Source organism: Anomaloglossus baeobatrachus, chromosome 4, assembly GCF_048569485.1.
Source record: "Anomaloglossus baeobatrachus isolate aAnoBae1 chromosome 4, aAnoBae1.hap1, whole genome shotgun sequence".
NCBI classification, from domain to species: domain Eukaryota; kingdom Metazoa; phylum Chordata; class Amphibia; order Anura; family Aromobatidae; genus Anomaloglossus; species Anomaloglossus baeobatrachus.
This window is the reverse complement of record NC_134356.1, coordinates 92,902,098-92,918,453: the sequence shown is the minus strand read 5'-3', so window position 1 is coordinate 92,918,453 and position 16,356 is coordinate 92,902,098. Positions and strand designations below refer to the sequence as shown.

The 16,356-nt window shown below is 45.9% G+C and overlaps 1 protein-coding gene across 1 annotated transcript in view; it reads left to right on the top strand.

Annotated features, from left to right (window-relative positions):
• Positions 1-1,538: 1,538 nt before the first annotated feature.
• CYSTM1 (cysteine rich transmembrane module containing 1) overlaps positions 1,539-16,356 on the top strand; it is a 149,897-nt gene continuing 135,079 nt past the window's right edge. Inside the window, exon 1 of the mRNA XM_075342282.1 lies at positions 1,539-1,778. The gene's annotated coding sequence lies outside the window, so the exon portion shown is untranslated. The remainder of the gene's footprint in view (positions 1,779-16,356) is intronic.

Sequence of the window (16,356 nt, the reverse complement as noted above, 5' to 3'; positions counted from 1 at the left end):
AGACATGCTGTGTCTAGAACGAAGCGGGTCCTGACCATGGGAACATACCCTGACTGTTTAACATTGGTGCGAGTGCAATATGATGTTTAAGGGGATATGCACACACTGCAGAAATTTTCTGCATCAAAAACTGCACCTTGTACCAGAAAATTGCAACAAAAACCACATGCATTTTTTTTAGCAAATTCAATGGCTGGAAGGGCTAAAAGAAAAACAGAACAACAGTTGACCTGCTGCTTCTTTATGCTGCAGCAAAAACTGCAAGGAAGAAAAGAAGTACTGCATATTTTGTTTTATAAGACGCATCGGATTATAAGACACACTCCAAATTTGAAGGTGAAAAATAGGAAAAAAAAAATTTTACTGTTAAAATGAGGGTCCATCTTATAATCCTAGTGCCTCTTATATTAGCTCACCAGGGGGGAGTGGATGTGGTGGAGTGACTCAGGAAGGTCACAGGAGGCAGGGCCAGCGATGCCGCGGGCTCGGAGGATGGAGTGTCGAGGCTCAGTGTGCGGAGGGTCGGCGATACTGTGGGCTCGTGGGGTGTCACGGTGGTGGGCGCCATTGAACTGCGATGGACTGTGGGCTCCATTGAATTGCTGATCTACTTCAAGAAAATGGCCGCGAAGTCGCACACGCTGTCTCTGCGGCCATTTTCTCGAAGTCCATCTTGTCAGCTGCGGGTGATTCAAAGCAGCCCACAGATCAATGGCGCCTGCCGCTGACACACCGCACGAGCCCGCAGTATCGCTGACCTTCTGCACACTAACCCTCTTCAGCCGCGACATCCCCGCCTGCAGATCAATGGCGCCTGCCGCCATGACACCTCACGAGCCCGCAGTATCACTGACCCTCCACTGTGCCGCACACTAACCTCTTCAGCCGCAACACCCCCTCCTCCGAGGCTGCCAGCAGATCAATGGCGGTCGCCGCCGAGACACCCCACGAGCCCGCAGTATCACCGACCCTCCACTGCCACACACTAACCTCTTCAGCCGCGACACCACCTCCTCTGAGCCCGCTGGCAGATCAATTGCGCCCACTGCAGTGACACCCCACAAACCCACATTATCGCCAACCCTGCGCCACCACTGACACTTTGGAAAGCCATATGCAGTTTGTAAGACGCACCCCCATTTTCTCCTCAGTTCTGGGGGAAAAGAAAGTGCGTCTTACAAACCGGAAAATACAGTAATGTGCACACAGCTCTTTAGAATTCTCATTGACTATGATGAGAAAAGGATAGACATGCAGATGGATATGACAAAATTTACCAAAAACCGCATCAGAAAATGCACCGTGTGCACAGGACCTTATGGGATTCTACTCGTCCGTATTAAACGCAAGTGGGAACGCGGCTACTGTATGAGAGGCTACTGTATGAGATGTGTATAGGCTAAACGTGAGGTATGGACAGGACAGAGCTCCACTCCGCCAGCAGCCCTCGCCTACAGTGAAGCGCTGATTTATCCACATGAGGGCGCCTCAGGGAAATGTCCGCCTGCACACAGCACGGTCACCAACGCAACAAGCTGCACTGGGATCCCGGCACCGGACAGCGCCCGGCCGCTCCTGCTCGGCACCGTCTATTACCAGCGCAAACAAGCTCCCCTCAGAAATCAGCCCGCCGCCACCAATCACCGCTCTGCAGGAGCTCGGCCACACCCTGGCGATGACGTCACGGGACGGGAGCCGCTGCCAGACTGACAAGTGCTCGGCACCTTCTCCGGCGCAGAGCGGACGGACTGACTGCAGCGGAGCCGGCTGTGTCCACGGTAATGAGCACACAGCCGTCATTGTTGGTGTGGGGAGATGTCGGGGAGTGGGGCGCAGCCGGCGTGTGTCTGCTGGGGCTGTGCACTGACTGCTGTGAAGTCTGCAGCTCCATCAGGTCCGTGCTCATCATTACCAGAGCGGAGCCTGCGCGATCAGCTGTCGGTGACTTCCACAGCCTGTGTCCCAGCCAGGGTGGCACGGGCAGGACGCCTTTACGTGGGAAGTGGCGGGGAAAGTTGCCTTTTGGGACGCTTTCTGCGGTTACAGCTAAAATATTTAGTGAAGTGGATTTTATCAGATTGTGCTCCTTACACCTGGCAAGGTCTGGCTCAGAGTCTAAAGGCCACATGTCCAGGGCCCTGAGGACCTGCAGCCCCGGCTATGGCTATCGGTCACTAAATGGCGCATAATAACCCCAATACCATCCTCCAGGGCTCATACATTACACAGACCCCCACCTGAAGGGGGCAGATAAGAGACAGACATTAACCCCTAAGTGACCCATCTGCGGTGTCCCTTTATGTGGTCAGAGCTCTGGAGTGTTTCAGCCTATGGCAGTGATGAATGTTTTTGTTTTTCCATGACACATTGTGCTGTTATTGGTAAATTTAGTTTTGTGTTAGTGAAATATTTCCCAGCTGTTCTTTCCGGTTTTGTTCCACCAACTTCTGCCCTGAACTTGCATCTAACAGTTACAAGTCTTTAATGTAAGTCTATAAGAGCCTCGTTCTGGCTCTCATAGACTTTCATCTTATTCGAACGTCCATGCAAATATGTCTAATCTCGGATGCATGGACTGGCCGCAGACCTCCCAACCAGAGCGTGATGGCTTGATATATTTCCATGAGGCTGTGACAGGGCCGGAGAGCAGATACTAATGAATGTCTGCATGAGCCCTTGCATTGTGAAGTGACTTCCCATCAATCCAGCAAATCCTGAAGTGATCCGACTAGTCACAACCAGCAGAACAGGACTGGAGAGCCAAGAACAGCAGGAGGCGGCGGCCGGTAATGGAGGGAGACAAAACCACCACTTTGCTGTGCTACACAATAAGTTCCTAATCATTTCCCGTATGTCTTCTTTTTTATCAAACATCCTTTTATTTTCTTAAGATGTTCAGAGGTTTTATCATCAAATTTTCACTTTGTTTTCCAGGATATTTAAAAAGCTGAGATTTTTTTTTAGGGAACTATTAAGTTTAGTAGTGAGTGGGGGGCCTTTTTATAGGACAACAGAACAGCAATCCGCAAAGTACAGAAAACTGCTGGGAGGTAGTTTTAACCCTTCAGGTGCTTCACATGAATTAAGGCTGGCTTCAGACGTCCGTGTTTAATCAGGTACCAGTTACACACGTCACACGTGTGTCATCCGTGTTTGCATACGTGTGACAGGTATCAGAGAAAATACGGGTCTGTGAAATGAAAAGATTTTCCATATTTTCCTGCAGTCTTCGGCTCTGCTGCCTCCCGATCCTGACCCCCGCTCATTAAATTCATCGATTATTCTCCGGACCTAAAATCCGGAGCAGTGCGAGCACAGCGTTGGGTACAGCACCGCCGGGACAGGTGAGTATTCTGCAAGCACAGTGATATCCAGGAGGTCATCGGAGTTCCCAATGAACTCTGACATCCTGATGACACCCGCTCTACAGCTTCACGGCTTCATTAGAGTTCATTGGGAACTGTGATGAGTCACCGATGCTGTCCCTGTGATGCTCCGGCTTCCACCAGATTCTCACTGCACACACACACCCACACCCAGTGATGCGGTCCCTGGCACTAAAGTCCCCAGCGATGCTCTGGCTTCCAGCTCTTCACTGCAGTGAGTATAATGAGTGGGGGTCAGGAGCAGGAGGCAGCATCACTGGAGAGATGTAAATATAGAAAATATTTTTTATTAAAAAGACCCGTGTTTTCTCCGGTATGTGTGACACCCATGCTGCCGGAGAAAAAACGGCCAGGCCTGCTTGTGTGCATGCGGGGTCATGAGAGGTCACATGGTCCGTGTGAAAACACGACCGTGTGAGTACAGCTTAGAATAACATGGGTACGTGTAACATCCGTTTTAAAAATGGATGTCACACGTACCTAAAACACGGACGTCTGAAACCAGCCTTACAGAAAGTGGAATGAATGCAAGTAAGAATGTGTTTCCACTTACATGTTGCTAACATCATAAAAGGCCCCATTGCAGCCTTGGGGCTGAGGTCTCGAATCCCACCAAAGACATCTGCAAAGTTTCTATGTTCTCCTATGTTTGCAAGGGTTTCCTCCCAAACACCTACTGATAGGGAATGTAGATAGTGAGACCCAATGGGGACAGTGATGATGATGGCTGGAAAGCTTTGTGTAATAAGATGGTGCAATAAGTGAGTAAAATAAATCAATAAATAGACCCTGAGGCCAATATGTGGGACTAGCAATCATTGGGACCACACAATCATGATCGCAGCGAGGGGGCATTTGGGTTGAAGAGGAGCCTCCTGACTCTGCTTGCCGTCTAGGATGTTGCTGTCACTATTTATAGCAGCTTATCTGGGGTTAAACTGACATGATATGTGTAAACATCAAACTTAGCCAACACTGCAGCATGTCATATATAGTGTACAGCACACCTGCTGCAATATCACCCATCAAGGGATGCTCTTATTCTCATGGATGTAAGAAGGCGTGCTTGCTGTCATTAAGCAGCTTGAGGTTCTAAAACCAGCTCTCTTCACTATCATAGTGGTCTGGGCAATGCAGCAGTACTCACTAGTTAAGTCTTTCTAGCTGTTAGCATGCCTGCTTCGCCTTGATAGACATTACCAGTGTTACGGTCGTCTCCCTGGGGTTTTTTTTTTTTTGTTTTTTTTTTTAGAGACTAGTGACAGGTTTAGGACTGGAGCCTAGCATTTCCATCTGGGACTCAACATTTAAAAGGTTTCCTTTCTTTTTGTGCTTAATGAGTTAATGTCAGTTTTGCTGCCAGCAGCTCATTGCAGTGCATGTCAGCAGCACTACTTTGTAGCCATGCCCCTTTAGGTTTAAGTAGTGGGGTTTCCCAGCAATTCTTGCTGATGCTGCAATTCAATTGTATTCTGTCCGCCTTGGTGGAAGGTTCTGCTGAGGAATTGACCCGAAGTTGGACTTTATACATTTTGTTGCTGTCTCTCCTGTTTGTCTTATCTATCCTTGTGTTGTATTAGTGTAGCGGTGGGGCTAGCGAGCCTCAACCGCCAGCTCTTTAGCCAGGGTGTCCACAGGGTCCATTAGGGCTACAGGTATCCGGCTCTACATCAGGTTGAGAGAACCTGTATAAAGACTGGCTAAGAGAGTAGGGACAGCTGCAGGGGAGTGTAGGAGGTGTCCCATCTACCCCTCTCACTAGAGCGCCAGGGCCCACCGTTGTTATAGTGTCCCCCTATTGTGGTGTGGTTTGTGGTGTGTTTTGTCATACATCAGACACCTCTTGGTCTGAACACGCGTGTCCCGCGGCTGTATTCGGACGACTTCTACCTGTAGCGTTAATATATAATTATTTATTTTTTATATGCTTTAGGGAAATAGCTGCAATTTAAATCAAAGGGATGTTCTGCAGTTATTAAATGGCATTTAGTTAGATTTACCGGTAGCTATCTAGTTAGTTAGCTGAAAATAAGCACATTTGCTATTGACTTGCTTTATATATCTGCTGTCATCCTCCAGTGATGAGCGCTTTTATAATACAACTGGTTTCTATAGGGCCTGGTCACTAATTCCTTCCCAGGTAAATAGCAAGTGTAGCACCTTACAACAAATAAATTGATATGTAGGAAGTGGTTGCAAGTATTGCCAAAAAGAGGATGATCCCAATGCTCCAGAAGTTCCAGAGGTGACGACTGACAACTAGAGTTGAGCGCGGTTCTAGGTTCGTGGTTCTCCAGTTCGCGGCTCGAGTGATTTTGGGGGCTGTTCTAGATCGAACTAGAACTCGAGCTTTTTGCAAAAGCTCGATAGTTCTAGATACGTTCGAGAACGGTTCTAGCAGCAAAAAGCAGGGCTTTTTACAGCTACAGTGTGCAGGAGCCATCGCTGGCAGCCTGCCACAAGCTGGTAACCAAGATAAACATTGGGTATCCAAGCAAAGCGCTTTGGTTAGTAACCCGATGTTTATCCTAGTTACGTGCAGGAAGCCCACACTTCCCCGCTCAGCTCGCTCCGCCCCCTCCTGCCCGCAGCATGTACACATACATACACATACATACACATACATACACATACATACATACATACACATACATACACATACATACACATACATACATACACATACATACACATACATACACATACATACACATACATACACATACATACACATACATACACATACATACACATACACACACATACACACACATACACACACATACACATACACACACATACACACACATACACACATACACACACACACACGCATACATATGCATACACATGCATACACATACACACACACACACACACACACTCTGCACACATGGTCCCGCTCGGCTTACCTGCGGTGATGAAGTCCCGCCATCCCGACCTCAGCGCTGTCACTGTCCTCCATGGCCACCGCTTGTCACATCACCTCTCGCTTCCGACCCGAGACTGACTAGCGGTGACGTCACGGGCCTCTCGCGATACTTGGCTGTGAAGGTCATTGAACTCAGTGACAGGGGCTGTCAGTGTGCTGGAGATCAGCGCAGGTAATGTACCTCGCTGACAGCAGCACTTGTCATCCCCTGCAGTGACCTGGGCTGACCCATTGATGTTAGCTCAGGTCACTGCATTGCTCTCCCAGCCAATGGGGAACATTCTGCTCTTCATTGACTGGGACAGTGTGGATCGTCATGGCAACCCCTTGGATTACACCAGACCTGGATTTGTTTTTCTTTCTAATAAATTGGTTAAAGAGGGAATGTTTTGGGGAGTATTTTTTCAAATAAAAATGTGTTTGTCGTCTATTTTTTTTTTTATTACTGACTGGGTTGGTGATGTCGGGTATCTGATAGACGTCTGACCTCACCAACCCCAGGGCTTGATGCCAGGTGACATTACACATCTGGTATTAACCCCATATATTACCCCGCTTGCCACCGCACCAGGGCGCGGGATGAGCTGGGGCGAAGCACCAGGATTGGCACATCTAATGGATGCGCCACTTCTGGGGCGGCTGCGGCCTGCTATTTTTAGGCTGGGAAGAGTCCAATAACCATGGACCTCCCTAGTCTGAGAATATCAGACCCCAGCTGTCTGCTTTACCTTGGCTGGTGATCAAATTTTGGGGGGACCCCTACGTGGTTTTTTTTTTTTTTTTAATTATTTATTTAATTTAAAATAACAGCGTGGGGTGCCCTCAGTTTTGGATTACCAGCCAAGGTGAGGTTGCCAGCTGTGGTCTGCAGGCTGCAGCCGTCTGCTTTACCCTAGCTGGCTACAAAACTAGGGGGAACCCTACGTCATTTTTTTTTCACTAAATACAAAGCTAAGCACCCCTTAGTGCCACATGAAAGGCACCAAAGGGTGCAAAATTACAAAATGCAGGAGAGTGGGACATTATGTGTCTTTCTGCCATTATGACAGAAAAGACTGATATGAAGTGCACAAGCACAAGAAAATCACCAGAGCGCTCTACGCTGTGAAAAGCAGTAGAAAATGGCACTGGAGTGAACATGTGACCGCCTCATGTAGGATGAAGCTATGGACCCTGGGTAAATTTATGCATTTACCCTCCTTCAGTTTTTTTGCAGTACACAAAAAAAACGGAAGGCACACGGATGACAAACAGATGACATACGGACCGTCTACGGAACGGAAACGGATGCCACACGGATGCACCCGTGAAAAGAAACGGACTGTTTTTTGCAGACCGCAAAAATGGATCGGTCGTGTTAATGTAGCCTTATTCTGATTTGCCGTTTATAAACTGCAGGCAGAAATAAGTGAATAACGCCCCCCGGCGTCAGAAAATCTCCGGGGTTTCAGGGCTAGCTGAGACCCTGGAGATCATGATTCAGGATGGTTTTTTCGGTCCCCGCTCACGTGATCACAGGTACACACCGTACACCGATGATCACGTTACAGTAAATGACAGCGCCGGTAAAAAATTATTTATCTCCCATCTGGCATGAACAAACACTTCTTCTCCACTTCTTCTCCACTTCTTCTCCACTTCTTCTCCACTTCTTCTCCACTTCTTCTCCACTTCTTCTCCACTTCTTCTCCACTTCTTCTCCACTTCTTCTCCACTTCTTCTCCACTTCTTCTCCACTTCGTCTCCGTTCTTTTTCTCCGTTCTTTTTCTCCGGTCGGTCTACCCATTAGCTCTGCCATGCATAGTGTAGCTCTACACCTACTGCACATGTTACTTTATGATTGACATCTCTTTCGTACCAGAGCTGTCTAAGCCTACTCTGACCCCATATTTGTCATTACTATATTGTCCTTGTACTGTATTATGACATTTGTATCATGTGTTTCATTTCTTGCTGTGTTGCAATTTTTTTGCTGCATCCCAATTGTACCTCTACATTGTTCGAGTTTATGTTATTGTTCTCTCACTCTTATGTGATACTGATTATTGTCATTTTTCAGGATTACATGCAGATAAGTCCAATCTGACGAAGGCTCAGGCCGAAACGTCATTTGTAACTTGTTTTGGACAAAAACATATATGCTTATGAAAATTTTTTTTTTCTTAATACGGACCAATAAAGAGTGATTTTGCATTACTATCCATTGTGACTTACTGACTTAGTCTGGGAGATATAGAGTGCCGAGGTTACTAACTAATTTTATCTATTATTACCTCTGAGCACCTATATACCAGTGAGCAGAGCTTCCTCTACAGTAGTTCTCCTGATTAGGCATGCCCTTACCTCATGAGCAGGGCATTGCAGCTTTGGTAGCAACCATTATGACATGGACTCTGCTGCTGTGGACCCGGGGAGAGTGAGTGCAGATTCATTGCACCCACACTCCTCACATGAAGGGTCCGCACTCCTAGAAAATGGGGGATACGTTCCCTGAGTGTCTCCCCCCCCGTATTCTAGACGGTCCAGAGTCGTCGTGGGACCCCATTATTTTTTTTCTTACAATAAATTGGTGAAAGAGGAAATGTTTTGGGGACTGTTTTTTCAAATAAATTTCTTTTGTCGATTTTTTGTTTTTGTTAGTACTGACAGTTTATGATGTTGGGTATCTAATAGACGCCATGACATCACAAACTGCTGGGCTTGATCTCAGGTGACTTTACAGCTAGTATCAACCCGATTTATTACCCCGTTTGCCACTGCACCAGGGCACGGGATGAGCTGGGGTGAAGCGCCAGGATTGGCGCATCTAGTGGATGCGCCACGTCTGGGGTGCCTGCGGCCTGCTATTTTTAGGCTGTGAAGGCCCAATAACTATGGACCTTCCCACCCTGAGAATACCAGACCACAGCTGTCCGCTTTACCTTGGTTGGTGATCCAATTTGGGGGGGACCCTACTTTTTTTGTGTAATTATTAATATTTATAAAATAATTATAAAAAAAGAGCCTGGGGGGACCTCCACATTGGACCCCAACCACGGTAAAGCTGCCAGCTGTGGTTTTCAGGCTACAGCCGTCTGCTTTACCCTAGCTGGCTATCAAAAATGGGGGGACCCAACGTCTTTTTTTTTTTTACTATTTTTTTAAATAGAAAAAATTAATGGGCTTCCCTGTATTTTGATTGCCAACCAAGGTAACGGCAGGCAGATGGGGGTGGCAACCCATAGCTGTCTGCTTTATCTGCGCTGAGAATCAAAAATACCGTGGAGCGCTACGTCATTTTTTTTAAAGATTTATTTTTACAGCACTGTGATGTCCAGCAATCAAAATACAGGGAAGCCCATTTTGTTTTTAGTTATTTAAATAAATAATTAAAAAAAATATATATGGGCTCCTGCTACATTTTTTGTATTGCTAGCTAAGGGTAATCCAAGCAGCTACTGGCTGCTAACCCCCACTGCTTGGTGTTACCTTCACTGGCAATGGAAAATCCAGGGAAGCATTTTCTATTTTTTTTGCCAAAAAACTACAAAAAAAGGACGTGAGCTTCGCCATATTTTTGTATGCTAGCCAGGTATAGCAGGCAGGTGCTGGAAGAGTTGGATACAGCGCCAGAAGATGGCGCTTCTATGAAAATGCCATTTTCTGAGGCGGCTGCAGACTGCAATTCGCAGCAGTGGGGCCCAGAAAGCTCAGGCCAACCTGTGCTGCGGATTCCAATCCTCAGCTGCCTAGTTGTACCTGGCTGGACACAAAAATGGGGCGAAGCCCACATCATTTGTTTTTTAATTATTTCATGAAATAAGTGAAATAATTAAAAAAAACGGGTTTCCCTATATTTTTGGTTCCCAGCCGGGTACAAATAGGCAACTGGGGGTTGGAGGCAGCCCGTGGCTGCCTGCTGTACCTGGCTAGCATACAAAAATATGGCGAAGGTTAGCCCGAGGTTTCTGGGCGCCTCTGCTGCGAATTTCAGTCCGCAGCCGTCCCAGAAAATGGCGCTCTCATAGAAGCTCCATCATCTGGCGCTGTATCCAACTCTTCCAACAGCCCTGGAGCCGGGTGGCTTGTTGGGTAATCATGAGTTAATACTGGCTTTGTTTTACTAGCCAGTATTAAGCCAGAGATTCTTAATGTCAGGCACGTTTGACCCGGCCATTAAGAATCTCCAATAAAGGGTTAAAAAAAAGACACCACACAGAGAAAAAATACTTTAATAGAAATAAATACACAGACACATTAGAGACTCCATCTTTATTACCCCCTGTCAGCCCAATAAATCCCCAATAAACCAGCGCTGATAAGAGGTTTTTAATAGAGGCTTAAATTATAAGCAGCAATTTCAGCGTTCCAGTGCCTTTAAATGAATTTGAAGAAACTGTACTTCAGGATTGTAGTGAGGATTTTAGTGAGGATGAGGTGCCCCAGCCCATCACTTGATGAGCTGGGGCACCTCATCCTCACTACAATCCTCACTAGTGTAGTAGTAGTGACGATTGTAGTGAGGATGAGGTGCCCCAGCCCATCACTTGATGGGCTGGGGCACCTCATCCTCACTACAATCCTCACTACAATCGGGAAGCAGCGTGCAGCCTTCAGTCCGTGAGTGATCAGTGCTGCTAGCGGTAACAGCGGTAACGCTGACAGACGCGTTACCATAGCAACGGTGCTCCCGGAGCCGCGGTTAGCGGTGACGTCACCGCTAACTGCGTTGCTATGGCAACGATGATCTCCGTTAATGACCGGCTGTGTCAGCCGGTCCCTAACGGAACGGGGAGTCGACCGTGTGCTAGAGCATATCGCCGGTACATGGCGATACACAAATGTGCACCGTGTACCAGAGAGATGCACTCGCAGGTCCTACATGACGCGTCATAGTCATGTGACCAGTCTGTAGCCAATGAGATAATAGCCACGTGACTGGTCACATGGCTATTTTGACGTCACGATAGGTCCTGCTTCTCTGCTGGCAGTGCCGGTCACCGGGAGGATTCAGCGATCATCGGATGGAATAGCGGCAGGAGACAGAGTGCAGGAGGGATCGCGGGGACCGGTAAGTGTTATGGCAATGTTTATTTACTGTATGTGTACATTTATAATGCATTTTTATGTGTTTGTGATTGCCTCCCATTATAGCCTATTAGTTCGAGTTCGGTTCGACGAACAGACCTCGAGCCGAACCGCGACCGGTTCGCTCATCTCTACTGACAACAGCATCTATGCTAGCAAAAAGTATTTAATTTTTTATTAAAGGGGTTGTCTGGTCTGAATCCATAAGTCTGCAGTCACTGTGTCGCTCTGTGTGATTGATTGCAGATTTGTGAATCCTCATATCGTGCACACTGTGAGGATTCGCCGGTGTCAGAACGGGGAACAGCTATCACATGGCTGCGAGTATGCAATATGCAGACTCCTGGCAAGAACACTATCAGATGGTAACTGTCTCACTCAATGCAAATGTATGGACTGCTGTTCCCTGTCACTAGCGAGTCCATACAGTGCGCATTGCATGCGATGTGAGGATTTACAAGTCTGCAGTCGCACAGAGTGACAGTGACTCCAGACTTGTGGATATTGACCGGGCAATAGGGATGAGTGAACCTAAACTGTATAGTTCGGGGTCCGTACCAGACACCGTGTGTCCGGTGCTGAACCCAAAACAGAATTTTTATTGCACGTCCGGTTCCTCTACGGGTTTGCTTGCTGAAAGGTGTTTCTTTTTGGGGTTTTTTTTTGTTTTTTTTTCTAGGCCCGCTAACTAAAGTTCATTGATAGTCACAGCTTGCCTTGCCCATCCTCAGTGCCAATGTCTGGTTGCAGCATGCTATACCCCCCTCCTCCCGCACCCAGTGTCCATGTCTGTGATTGGTTGCAGTCGGTTTGCTGTATGGTAGTGTTTAAAGAAATAATTAAAAAAAAATGATGTAGCCTCCCACCGTATTTTAAAAGCCAGTGCCGGTAAAACAACGCTAACCGCCTCTAGCTGTGAGCTTTACCGTGGCTGGATATCAAAATAGAGCGGATCCTATGGCATTTTTAAAAATGATTATTTACATAATTAAAAAAAAAAAGACGTAGGGTCCCCCCAGTTGTGATAACCAGCAACAGTAAAGCAGACAGATGGGGGCTGGTATTATCAGCATGGGAGGAGCCAGTTACCCCCCCCCCCCCCCAGCCTAAAAATACCAGCCCTCAGCTGCCCAGAATTTGCACATCAGGATCCTCGCGCTTTACCTGGCTCATTTTTAGACAGCTGTCATCAAGCCCTGGATTAGTAATGGGAGGCGTCTGAGACACCGCAATTACTAATCCTGTAAGTGAAAAGAAATAAAGCACAAACAGCCCTCCCCATTCCCTCCCCCTCCTCTCTCTAGTTTGATAACCAGCCACAGTGAAGCTCACAGGTGGGGGCTACAGCCTGTAGGTGTTAACTTTACCCTCGCAGGCTATCAAAATATGGTGGGAGCCTTAATCTTTTTTTAAAATTATTTCTTTTCACACTTTACAGCAAATTAACGGCAACTAATCATAGATGCAGACACAGGGAGGGGGCGTGTATAGTAGTCTGCAACCAAACACTGGCACAGAGGGTGAGCGAGGGAAGCAGTGAATATTCTTGAACCTTAATTAAATGAGTTGTCCGACATTAGCTTAAAAAAATTCTGGAGTTTCTGTGCTGTCATATAAAACATTACTACATTATATTTGTTTTGTTTTCTAACTTTTATCTCTCTTGAATTTTTACTTTATTCTCTGCAGACACTTTATTTAGCTGCAGTTCAACCAAACATGACATGTTTGACTGCCAAACATCAGTCACAGCTGGCACCGCCTTGCCCTCTGCACACACATTCCCTGTCAGTATTCTGCCCCAGCACCTGATAGTTTCATAGTTTTTAAGGTTGAAGGGAGACTCTAAGTCTATCTAGTTCAACCCGTAGCCTAACATGTTGATCCAGAGGAAGGCAAAAAAACCCCAATGTGTCAAATAAGCTCCAATGGGGAAAAAAATTCCTTCCTGACTCCACATACGGCAATCAGACTAGTTCCCTGGATCAACACCCTGTCATAAAATCTAATATACATAACTAGTAATATTATATTTTTCAAGAAATGCGTTCAGGCTCTGCTTAAATTTTACTAGTGAATCCCTCATTACAACATCATACGGCAGAGAGCTCCATAGTCTCACTGCTCGTACAGTAAAGAATCCTCATCTGTGATTATGATTAAACATTCTTTCCTCAAGACTTAGCGGATGCCCCCTGTTCCAGTCGCAGGCCTAGGTGTAAAGAGATCTTTGGAAAGGTCTCTGTACTGTCCCCTCATATATTTATACATTGTGATTAGATCCCCCTAAGCCTTTGTTTTTCCTAACTAACTAACCCCAAGTTTAATAACCTGTCTTGGTACTGCAGCCCCCCCCCATTCCTCTAATAATCTAGGTCGCTCTTCTATCTACCTGTAAGATTATGCTATTTATAACCTTCTATACTTTTGCTAACAAGAAATGCATCCATTCCTCTCTTAAATTCATTCAGTGAGTTGGCCATCACCACTTCCTCAGGAAGAGAGTTCCAGAGCCTCACTGCTCTTACCGTGAAGAACCCTCTTCTATGATGATGTAGGAATTTTCTTTCCTCCAATCGAAAAGAATGCCCCCTTGTTCTTGTCATAGTCCTTGGTACAAACAGATCATGGGAGAGATCTCTATATGGCCCTCTGATATATTTGTACATATTTATTAGGTCTCCCCTAAGTCTTCTCTTTTCTAGAGTAAATAGACCTAATTTTGATAACCTTTCCGTGTATTGTAATGCACCCATTCCATTTATTATTTTAGTAGCCCGCCTCTGAACCCTTTCAAGTTCAGTAATGTCTTTCTTCAGCACCGGCGCCCAAAATTGCACACAATACTCCAAGTGTGGTCTGACTAGTGATTTGTACAGAGGGAGAATGATGTTTTCATCTCGTGCCCCCAGACCTCTTCTAATGCATCCCATCACCCTATTTGCTTTGGTGGCTGCTGCCTGACACTGGGCACTCCAATTTAGATTCTTATTGACTAAGATGCCTAAGTCTTTTTCCATGTCTGATTTCACCAGCAGTTTCCCATTTAGTAAGTAATCGTAGCATCTGTTTCTCCTTCCCATGTGCATAACCTTACACTTATCTGTGTTAAACCTCATTTGCCATTTTTCAGCCCAATTCTCCAATTTACTCAAATCCATCTGTAGTTGCAAACTGTCCTCCTTTGTGTTAACTACCTTACATAGTTTTGTATCATCTGCAAATACTGATATTTTACTCTGTAAACCATCCACCAGATCATTAATAAATATATTAAATAGTAGGGGGCCCAATACAGACCCCTGTGGCACCCCACTAGTAACCCTGGCCCAATCTGAGTATGCACCATTAATAACCACTCTTTGTTTTCTACCACTAAGCCAGCTACCTACCCATCTACACACATTTTCCCCGAGCCCAAGCTTTCTCATTTTACTTAGCAGTCTTTTATGTGGGACAGTGTCAAATGCTTTACCGAAGTCGAGATAAATGACATCCAATGATTCTCCTCGGCCCATGTGAGAGCTTACATCCTCATAGAAGCTGATCAGGTTAGTTTGACAGGAGCGATCCTTCATAAATCCATGTTGATATGGAGTTAAACAGTTATTAACATTGAGACATTCCATAATAGTATCCCTTAAAAACCCTTCAAACATTTTACCCACAACAGATGTTAAGCTTACCGGCCTATAGTTTCCAGGTTCCCTTTTGCACCCTTTTTTGAATATTGGTACCACATTTGCTAGCCGCCAATCCAGTGGAACAGACCCAGTTTCTATAGAGTCTTTAAATAAAAGGAATAGAGGCCTGTCTATCACATTACTTAACTCCCTTAATACCCGAGGGTGAATGCCATCAGGGCCTGGTGATTTGTCAATTTTAATGTTACTAAGTCGGTTCTGCACTTCTTCCTGGGTTAGGCAGGTCATACTTAATGGGGCATTTACATGATCACTCTGCATTTCCCCTGGCATATGCTTTTCCTGTGTGAACACAGTTGAGAAAAAAGTATTTAAAACATTTGCTTTTTCCCACATCGCTTTCTATGATTTTACCCTCATTATTCTTTAAAGGGCCAACACCATCAATTTTAATCTTTTTTCTGTTTATATAATTAAAGAATAGTTTGGGATTTGCTTTGCTTTCCTTAGCAATGAGTCTCTCAGTTTCTACTTTTGCTAAATATATTTGTTTTTTACACATTTTATTTTTTTCTCTATATATTTTTAATGCTTCCTCGCTGCCTTCTTGTTTTAGCTTTTTAAATGCCTTTTTCTTATTATTCATTGCCCCTTTTACATCCTTATTTAGCCACATTGGTTTTCTCCTGTTCCTAGCCCTTTTATTTCTGTATGGTATGGCTAGCTCGCAGTGGGTGTTTAATACTGATTTAAAAATTTCCCACTTATTTTCTGTGCTCCCATTTTTGAGGACATTGTCCCAATCAATTTGGCGAAGGTCTTCTCTAAGCTGATCAAACTTTGCTTTGCTGAAATTCAGCGTTTTTGTAACCCCCCTCCAAGGCACCTTACTAAAGGACAAGTGGAATTGTATTATATTGTGGTCACTATTCCCTAGGTGCCCATCCACTCGTACGTCTGTTATTCTATCTGGCCTGTTCCCTGTCAGTATTCTGCCCCAGCACCTGATAGATAAATGAATACTATGTAATGAATATTATATATAGCCCCTAATGTGAGACTATAGGAGATATGTACACCCACACAAATCTAGCATTATATAATATATTATATATAATCCCCCGCCCCCCCCCCCCCATATGCACTCTCTTCACTCCCCCTGCGCTGTCTCCTCTGGCCCCCCAGGTCTGTCTCTCACCAGTGCACGCTCTTCTCTGCCCCCCTCCCCATGCTCTCTCTGCCCCTCGCTCTCTCACCCGTGCACTCTGTTCTCTGCCCCGCACTCTCACCCGCGCACACTCTTCCCTGCCCCCCCAAACTCTCTCA